Genomic DNA, 11,202 nt, shown 5'->3' on the forward strand with positions numbered 1-11,202 from the left:
CTTGTAGCCTTGATTGCTACGAATAGATCTAATAAGAGTGAGCTGAGATTTTGACAGAGTAATAGCAAGTTTGAGATTGATAGATCGTCGTCTTTTTTTCAACTGCTCTTTAGTCATATTTATAGACTTATCTTTCAACGGTAACTTTGAATTTATGTATCCGTTGATTGCCACTTCATCATTTCTTGGACAGTGTTCTTGATTGCTACTTCATTATTGATTGTAAAACGGCGTTTTAATTTCAATAGCCGAAATACGTTGTTCTATGTGGTGCGGCTTTCCATATTCAGTTGCTGTCTGATATGTATTTCTGTCTGTTGAATGATCTTTCCCGAGGTATCTTCAGTTGAGAGACTTTAATATTTTCGGCTGAATGTTTTAACTGATCAGTTCTCAACTGATCAGTTTGTGTCAGCTGATTTCAGTTGATCAGTCCAGCTGCCGAATTTGCTTTCGCGTATTAGTTGATTTAATCGATTGATTTATGTTTTTGTCAAACTCCAGAATTTAGTTTCCAACAATTTCCCCCTTTATGGTGTTTGACAAAACCAAGAGATTTGACTCAGCTCTTTGTTGATAATAGATTACGCAACTGAATCATAGAATAGCTGGGTTCCTTCTAGATAATATAAAGTCTGAGAAAATGATATCAGTTGATAATAATAGTCTGATTAATTTTTCAACTAATTCTTCAGCACAACTGAATCATAAAATAACTGGACAAATGATATCAGTTGCTTCAGCTGCTTTCCCCCTGTTTTTCAAATACCTCCATTTTGTCTGAGAGCCTTCTAACATCGATGGATAGAAGTTTTACATCTGAGGAGATACTTGTGGCCATAGTAGTAAAAGAAGTTTGCAGTAATTCTATTTTCTTTGAGAGGAAGGTTTCCAGTCGCCCAATTCTTTGACTGTTTACATCCTGATTTGTAGAGAGAGAGTTGACTAGTCCCTTCTTCAGATCCTTTACAGTTTGGATAAGAGAGTCCATATTGGCTTGAAGTTTATTCAGTTTCTCTAAGTTGGACGCATGTGAATGGTCCAGCTTTAGAGTGTGAGATAGTTGTGTGTTCTGAATTTTGGAGATGGTAGAGATCATTTGCTCCATATTATTCTGTAAGTGCTGAACTTCTTCCAAGATAAGTTCAACTTCTGAAGAAGATGAAGGAGAAGACTGATAAGATGTTCCTGGTTCTTTAGAGATGTGCTTAGAAGTGACCAAAGTTTGATCAGTTGAGACTGATTCAATAACATTTTGAACTGAAATATCAGTTTCAGTTATTTCTCCTTGAACTGGAATATCATCAGCAGTGATTTCATCTAGATCCTGAGGTGGTGAAGGAGGGTTCTGTTCAGCAGATGATAAAAGAACTGAAGTTGGTGCCTCTAAAGGATGATTGATTAAAGTGTCTGGCTCATTAGTGGGGTGAACCGGATCAGGTTGTACAGATTCTTTTAAAGCAATAGTGACCTCCGGATTGATTTGATCAGCAGAGTGATCAACTGTAGAAAATTCCTGAACGACTGACTGAATGACTTCATCAATGTTTCCCAATTGCAGCTCAGCCTCAGAATACATCTTAGGAATATTAGTTGTAGGTGCTGTCTTGGATGAAGATGGAGCACTTGATGAAATACCTTCTAGTTGAGATGAAGAACCAGCAAGGTCCTTGACTAGGTTTGCGGTTGAATTGTCAGCTGGAGCTTCTTCAGCAATTTTTTGAGATATTTCTGGGATGATCAGCTCTTGACCCATTTCCCAGTCTTTAATTTCTGCTTGCAGTGTTATCAGATCTGTTTCCAATTGAGCATAGAATGCCTTGTCGTTGAATGCAGTTGGACTAAGGGGATTAAAGTTTTGCTTGAGTTCAGCAACTATTTGCTGCAACTTTTGTTCCCGAGATAAGTCAAAGAAATATTTCTTCCTTTGCAAAGCTTGCTGAATAGAGGAAGCCTTAACTGTTTTTAACACTAGTCGTTCTAGATCAATAAATCTTTTCAACTTGGATTTATTGCATAGTTCCTTAGCAAAAACATTAACTCTGAAATTGACCCATTCCTCAAAAACTTGGTGCTTCTCTGCTGCAAATGTATTGACTTCTTGCCAGATGAGGTCAATCTGAGTTTGAATTGCATTCGAGGGTCTGGGTTCTTCTTGAAGTTTACTCTTGCCCTTGGAGTCACTCAAAATGTGTGGGATAGTTAATCCTGATGTAGTTGCGTCAATATTTTCTCTGAGTATTATTCCGGTGGGTCTGGCAAATGGCAAAGAAGAGTAAGGTGAGATACTAATCAGTGGAGCTTTGACCCCTGGAAGTTTTGATGATTTGCTGGATGCAGTGATGTTTGGCAGAAATGAGGATAATGGTAACTGATCCTCAGTTAAGGATGCAACTGAAACTTCCTTTGAGAAAACATCCTGGATTGGCTGTTGAGCTCCTGTATCCATTACATGATTAGTGGATGTGGGTTTATCATGATCAACTGATTTGGTCTTCAGTGTCCTTGGTTTCTTAACAATTTGAAGAGGTAGAATCTTCTGACTATCAGGATCACTGAGAGTCAGTTTGCGTTTTGACTTTTTCTTCTTTGTTAAGTTCTTGGCAACTTTGACTGATTTGGGAGCAGCCTGCTCCACCCCAATTTCCTTCTTGATCTTGATGAATTTCTCTTGAGAAAGATCTAATTTGGTTTTTGATGGTAGAATGTTTTTAGCATGGAACACCTTGAATCTTGATAATCTGTCAGAATCAACAGCAATTAACCCTTGGTTTTTCACCAGATAACTGAGCTGGACAGCAAAACCTTTGGATTGCTTAGCAGAAGAGAACATGTTCTTCAAAATAGTGAATAGAAAATGCTTCCAGTTGATTCGTCGTCCAGTCATGATTACGGTGATGAGTTGAAACTTTTCCAGAGTAAGAGCAGCAAACGACCCAGCCTTCGCCAAAAGCCCTTTGGCTACAATGTCTGCCAGCAGTTGCACCTCGTGCTTTAACTCCTTTTTGGGATCGGAAACTTTGATTTTCCATCCATCTGCAGAGAGTAAAGTTTGCATCTCTTCGATTTCCGATGCTTTGATCTCAGAAATTTGTGCTAGCCCATCAGAAGGCAGTGAAAATAAATCTCCAAAAGTATCTTCAGAGATGATCATTAGTTTGTTATTGATGGTAGCAGCAATGTTTTCATCAGAATTGATGAATCCTGTTGAATAGAAGTCGTGAAGCTCTTTGGGATAAATTTCCTGAGCGTAGAGACCCAAAAAGGGTTTTAAGCCTGCTGATTCCAGTTGCTGAAATACTTTCTTTACATCAGCGTCTGTAATGGACATAATTGAGTTTAAGTTGATAGCCATGGCGTTCAAAAGATGTGCTGGAATCTGGTTTGCCATTTGAAAGTGTTAGAAATTCTGATATCTCTCAAGATAAAAATTAAGAGAAATGAGAGTTCTTTAGAAAGATAAAATTCTCGTAAAGGAAAACTGAAATGAAGCGCGAAATAGTATTTTATGACTGTTTGAATTTTCGGACACGTGTCAGTCCAGTAAAATTTTTGAGTAAAAATATGTGTACGTGTACTGTAATCGTGTGTGTAAAATAATGAGTGGTTAAAAATGTATACACGTTATAAACTGAAATTCATCATGAATTAGCAGACAGTCATGTCATTTGATGTGGAATATAATAGGTTTAATTATTTAACTTTCATGAGAAGATTAGTTGAATAATCAACTGAACGATCAGTTAGGGAAAACTGACTCCTTTCAGTTGAGAATTCACTAACAACTGTCTTCTAAGTTAACTTCTTAAACCTTCATTCCCCCTAAATAGATGCATTAAATAAAATAATCCTGATAAAAAAAATCCCAAGGTTTGGTAGTGTAATCGTCTTTTAAAGGAGTGTCCTTTCATCTTCTTTGACCTGGCCTATAAATAAGAATAGAGAAGTTAGTCACAAGCATCAGCAGAAAATACTCAAAGATAAATGGCAGGAGCAAGTAGTTCAAACATTAATCCTTTTTCACTGGAAGTACAGAAAGCTGCTATAGAATACAAAGTTTTCTATGCTAGTCTTCCCTACTGGGAAGAATTACTGAAGCTCGAGCTCCTGTATAACTCGGGAAAGGTTACTTCGTTCAGGCGGATGGCCCAACTGAGAGAGGTGCGAGAGCATTTAAAGATTTTTGCAGAGGTGGATGCCTTCAAGGAAGGCCATCTTTATGAGCTGATGCTGCGCAAAGAGTTGGAGATTGTAGTGACCCGTTCCAGAATCACCTACTAAACAAGAACTAAGCATGCAATTAACTTAATTAATAATAATCAGAGATAACAGCGGAATTATGGCCAACGACAATAGTTATACAACCCAATCGAAAGCAGAACAACTCAAAATATATTCGGTACAACCATATCGAAATAGAATAGTACTAAAAACTAAACCAACCAGCTACTCACTGTCCTCCTCCTGCTCTTCCTGAGCCATCCAACCTGAGGCCTGCCCCGAGGGAATGGGGTGTCCAAGATAAACAAAACCGAGGACGTGAGCGATAAGAACGCCCAGTACAAAAGCATGAGTATACAAGCCTATATGAAATGCACATGCTATGATATGATACCAGGGTAGTCAAGAAACAGGAGTAACAAAGGATCTCAAAATGCTCAGTCTAGAGGCGCCAAGTGGATAGTGCCGCGCGGTACTCCTCTGGGTCACTGCATCCACTACAAGAACAGACGTGGACCTAAGATGTCCCGGATCACCGAAGCCCTCCGGACCCGTCGGCCACTGTGTACTCTCGGTGTCCATGCGTCCACAAGACAAGACAGGGCTGAGCGGCCCCACAAGATATAGCTTATCTCGAAAGAGATACAGCTCAACAGTAAAGGCTATCTCGAAGGAGATACGGCTCAACATGAAATGCAACATGCATCATAAAACGTGACATAATAACATGCATCATATGACATATATCAATGCACCACATAATCATGCAACACATATAAGGATGTATACTCGACCAGGATATCTCGGATAGTACTTTCGTACATCTATCACAGCAAGCCTAGCCTTACGCAACACCGCTAATCAGGTCTAGAACAAGCCTACGCATCAAAAGCATACCCAATGAACAATACTACCATGCTCGACTAGCAAAACCAGTACTACCAAAAGTTTAGGGTTTACCTTCGTCCGTCGACAGCCCTTTGATGTCGATTGCCTCGTAACTCAGGCGTCGCTACGCTACCAATCCTGACAGCTCTTGGCTATCGCTCGACCGACAACTAACCCTAGAAACCTTCCAAACCTCTCAAATATGAGACACAACTCAAGAATTTGCAATGCAAAATGAGGAAATCCGAGCACTATTTATAGGCTATGTTCGGATCCACCGAACCTACTTCGGAACGTCCGAACTCCTACGTGTCCATCGGCTCTTGACACCTCATGATCGGATCCACCGAACCTACACTTCGGATCATCCGAACTTGCATGTAAACTGACGTGTCGATCAACTCTTGACACCTCATGATCGGATCCACCGAACCCACTTCGGATCGTCCGAACTCTTCGGTGCTACCGAACCATCTTCGGTCCGTCCGATCATGACCACGGTCAAAATTACACATTAAACCTTCTTAATCACCATTAATCCGTTAATTACCCAATTTGGAATTCGGGCTACTACATTCTCCCCCCCTTAAAAGATTTCGTCCTCGAAATCAAGTTTATAGGATGAACAAAACGAAATAACAACATCGTTATTACATCTCAATTGTTGTTGAATACAACTGATATTTCGATTACAACTGAAAACACAAACATATACAAAGCATAACTCAAAAGAGCTCTGGATGCTCCGAACGCATACGACTCTCTAGCTCCCAAGTGGCTTCTTCAGTGCCTCTGCGCTGCCACTGAACTAAGACAAGAGGAATGATCTTATTCCGCAATACCTTGTCTTTGCGATTGAGAATCCGCACTGGTCGTTCCACGTAAGACAAATCCGTATTTAGTTGAACTTCAGATGGATGCAAGATGTGAGACTCATCTGCTACATATCGTCTCAACAAAGATACGTGGAACACATCATGAATCCCAGACAGATACGGAGGTAATGCTAACCTGTAAGCCAAATCTCCCACACATTCCAGAATCTCAAAAGGACCAATAAATCTCGGAGATAGCTTACCCTTGAGACCAAATCTCAAAATCCTGCGAAAAGGCGAAACTCGGAGAAACACTTTCTCACCTGGCTGAAAATAAAGAGGTCGCCGCTTGGTGTTCGCATAACTAGCCTGTCGATCCTGAGCGATCTTAATCCGCTTCTTGATTACTGCAACCTTATCAATAGCCTGCTGGACTAACTCCGGTCCCTCAACATGTCGTTCCCCAACTTCATCCCAAAATAATGGAGTACGACAACGTCGCCCATACAACGCCTCAAATGGTGCCATACCAATACTACGATGATAGCTGTTGTTGTACGCGAACTCAATCAAAGGCAAATGATCCTGCCAAGCGGTTCCGAAATCCATCACACAAGCTCGCATCATATCCTCAAGTGTACGGATAGTCCTCTCCGTCTGACCGTCGGTCTCTGGATGATAAGCTGTACTCAAACTTAGTGAAGTGCCCAATGCTGACTGGAAACTACCCCAAAATCGTGAGGTAAAACGAGGATCTCTGTCACTAACAATACTGACTGGCACTCCATGCAGACGTAAAATCTCTTGAATATACAAGCGAGCCATACGATCGAAAGTGAAATCACGGTTATATGGCAGAAAATGAGCAGACTTGGTGAGTCGATCCACCACTACCCAAATAGCATCACTGTTCCTCGAAGACAATGGCAAGTGCGTAATGAAATCCATCGCGATATGCTCCCACTTCCATTCGGGAATAGGTAAGTTCAGCAATAATCCTCCCGGTCGACGGTGCTCTGCCTTAACCTGCTGACAAACAAGACACTTGGAAACAAACTGATAAACGCTGCGCTTCATCCCTTTCCACCAAAATCGTGTCCTCAAATCTTTATACATCTTGTTGCTTCCCGGATGGACACTCAACTTGCTTCGATGAGCCTGAGCCAAGATTTCTTCCCTCAAAGTATCATCCTCTGGTACTACAACCCGATTAGACAAACACAGAAGACCATTAGACTGATAATGGAAATTGCTATCTCCACCAACCAATCGGGCTAATCTCTGAGTCTGGAGATCAGACATCTGAGCATCTCAAATCCGAGCGAACAAAGCTGGCTCAGATAAAATGGTAGCAACACGAATGCTCTCCATACCTTTCCGATGTTTGAAATTAAATCCCAATGAACAACAATCCTGGATAGTACTAATCATAGCACTGGTCTGAAGTGCAGAGACTCTCACCTTGCGACTAAGAGCATCGGCTGTGAGATTCGCAGAACCTGGATGATATTTGATCTCGCAGTCATAATCTTTAAGTAGATCCATCCAACGACGTTGTCTCATGTTCAACTCAGCCTGAGTGAACAGATACTTCAGACTCTTATGATCAGTAAAAATTTCAAACTTAACCCCGTACAAGTAATGACGCCAGATTTTCAGCGCGAACACAATAGCAGCTAATTCTAGATCATGAATAGGATACTTTTCCTCGTGAGGTTTTAACTGCCTGGATGCGTAAGCGATCACATGATCATTCTGCGTCAACACACACCCTAAGCCTTGAAAAGAGGCATCGGTGTAAACACTGAAACCATCAGATCCTGACGGTAACGCCAAAACAGGTGCAGAAGTCAGAAGTCGACGAAGCTCTCTGAAACTATCTTCGCACTCAGATGACCACTCAAATGGAACATCCTTCCGAGTAAGTTGCGTCAATGGTCTAGCTACCTGAGAGAAATTCACGATGAAGCGACGATAATACCCTGCCAGACCTAGAAAACTACGGATCTCAGCCACCGTCGTAGGACGTGACCAATTCAGCACTGCCTCAATCTTGCTAGGATCCACAGAAATTCCTTCCTTGGAAATCACATGACCAAGGAATACTACACGATCAATCCAGAACTCGCACTTACTCAGCTTAGCATACAATTGCTTCTCGCGAAGAATCTGCAACACAATCTTCAAGTGCTGGATATGCTCTTCCACACTGTGAGAATAAATCAAGATATCGTCGATAAAAACCACAACAAACTGATCTAGAAAATCCCGAAAGACTCGATTCATCAGATCCATGAACACTGCTGGCGCATTCGTCAATCCAAATGGCATAACTAGAAACTCGTAATGCCCATATCGAGTACGAAATGCAGTTTTGGAAATATCATCATCTCTAACTCTCATCTGATGATAACCCGATCGCAAGTCAATCTTGGAGTAAACAGAGGTACCCTGAAGCTGATCGAACAAATCATCGATACGAGGTAATGGATACTTGTTTTTGATCGTCACACGATTCAGCTGGCGATAATCAATGCACAATCGCATAGATCCATCTTTCTTCTTGACAAACAATACTGGAGCTCCCCAAGGTGAAACACTCGGGCGAATATAACCTTTATCAAGAAGATCCTGCAATTGCTGCTTCAATTCTCTCATCTCTGACGGAGCAAGACGATAGGGGGCACGAGAAATCGGTGCAGTCCCTGGCATTAACTCAATGCCAAATTCCACCTCTCTAACCGGAGGAAAACCAGGAATCTCATCTGGAAAAACATCAGGAAATTCACAAACCACTGGAATATCCTCTATACCAACACTACCTGTGGAGGAATCAATCGCATAGATGAGGTAGCCTTCCCCGCCCGCCTCTAAAGCACGACAGGCTTTCAGAGCAGATACCACTGGCATCGGAGGTCGCGCTCCCTCACCATAGAAAAACCAACTAGAGCTCTCAGTCGTACGAAACTGAACAAGCTTCTGGTAACAATCCACGGTAGCTCGGTAGGTAGTCAATAGGTCTATACCTAGAATACAATCAAAATCTTCCATCTCTAGGATCATAAGATTCGCAATCAATTCGTTACCCTCAAAATCTAAGGGACAACCCATCACTAGACGCTTCGCTAACACCGAATGACCCATCGGGGTAGAAACGGAAAGAATGACGTCTAGAGAAACATATGGTAACTTATGACGCTTAACAAATCGTGCAGAAATGAATGAATGTGATGCTCCGGTATCAATAAGAACAAAAGCAGGAATACCGCATAAACGAAAAGTACCTGCTATGACTCTCTCTGTCTCATCTGCAGCCTGATCCTGGTTCAGCGCAAAAACCTGACCTTGGGCACGAGGTCGAAGATTTGAACTACCCACTGCCTGACCCTGCCTCCTCTGCTGAACAGTCGTCTGAGATCCGGAACCAGATCCTGCTCCACCTCGCAACTGAGGACAATTTTTCTTGAGATGACCCATCTCTCCGCTACTGAAAACAAGCTCCCGCGGCTGATCGGCATTGCTCCGATGGATGGTTCTTCCCACAATGCACACAAGAAACCTTCTTCTTACCAAAGAGGAAAACACCGCTAGACCGTGATCCAGATCCAGAAGAAGAAGAACCAGATTTCTTGAAAGACTGAGATCGAGGGCTCAAAGTACTCGGAGGTCTAGAAGAAAGAATAGCCCTACCACGCTGGAGACTGATCTCTGCCTGGCGACACCGGTTCACTAACCCATCATAAGAAGTAGGATTATCACAGACAGTGACTCGATCAAAAATCTCCTGGTTAAGACCCTGAAGGAAATGGTCATACTTGGCCTCAGAACTGCCACTGATATGAGGGGCAAAGGGTAACAACTCGAAGAACTTCTGCTGATATTCATCAACAGACATACTCCCCTGCTTAAGATTCAGGAGCTCAATCGTCTATGCCTGGCGAAGGGCTGGAGGAAAATACAGCTGCATGAAAGCTGTACGGAACTCGGCCCAGGTCACCCTACCCTGAGACTGGACTATCGGCGCAGAAGTCGATCGCCACCACTTGCGCGCACGGCCCTCGAGAAGAAAACTAAGAGTCTCCATCCTCTGCTCCTCGGTGCACTGGAATGCACGGAAACAACTCTCCATGCGCTCTAACCAATCCTCAGCATCATCGGGAGTCTCACCGCCGACTAAAGGCTTAGGCCCCATCTGAATGAAATGGTGCAAATCAAAACGCCTAGGACCATCCCGACGATGACGATGTTCACGATGACGCCTACGATCGTCCTGGTCACCCCAACGACCTACACTTCCCTGACTACTCTCATCACCAAAGTGGTCAGCCATCGCTACAAGATAGAATGGGGAAAAATGGTAAAATGGTCAACGAAAATCCCAAAACAGAATCTATATCCCAAAATCGTAAGCATGCTCTGATACCATAAATGTAGTGACCCGTTCCAGAATCACCTACTAAACAAGAACTAAGCATGCAATTAACTTAATTAATAATAATCAGAGATAACAGCGGAATTATGGCCAACGACAATAGTTATACAACCCAATCGAAAGCAGAACAACTCAAAATATATTCGGTACAACCATATCGAAATAGAATAGTACTGAAAACTAAACCAACCAGCTACTCACTGTCCTCCTCCTGCTCTTCCTGAGCCATCCAACCTGAGGCCTGCCCCGAGGGAATGGGGTGTCCAAGATAAACAAAACCGAGGACGTGAGCGATAAGAACGCCCAGTACAAAAGCATGAGTATACAAGCCTATATGAAATGCACATGCTATGATATGATACCAGGGTAGTCAAGAAACAGGAGTAACAAAGGATCTCAAAATGCTCAGTCTAGAGGCGCCAAGTGGATAGTGCCGCGCGGTACTCCTCTGGGTCACTGCATCCACTACAAGAACAGACGTGGACCTAAGATGTCCCGGATCACCGAAGCCCTCCGGACCCGTCGGCCACTGTGTACTCTCGGTGTCCATGCGTCCACAAGACAAGACAGGGCTGAGCGGCCCCACAAGATATAGCTTATCTCGAAAGAGATACAGCTCAACAGTAAAGGCTATCTCGAAGGAGATACGGCTCAACATGAAATGCAACATGCATCATAAAACGTGACATAATAACATGCATCATATGACATATATCAATGCACCACATAATCATGCAACACATATAAGGATGTATACTCGACCAGGATATCTCGGATAGTACTTTCGTACATCTATCACAGCAAGCCTAGCCTTACGCAACACCGCTAATCAGGTCTAGAACAAGC

This window comes from Primulina eburnea, chromosome 8 (genome assembly GCF_022965805.1).
Source record: "Primulina eburnea isolate SZY01 chromosome 8, ASM2296580v1, whole genome shotgun sequence".
Taxonomy (NCBI): Eukaryota; Viridiplantae; Streptophyta; class Magnoliopsida; order Lamiales; family Gesneriaceae; genus Primulina; species Primulina eburnea.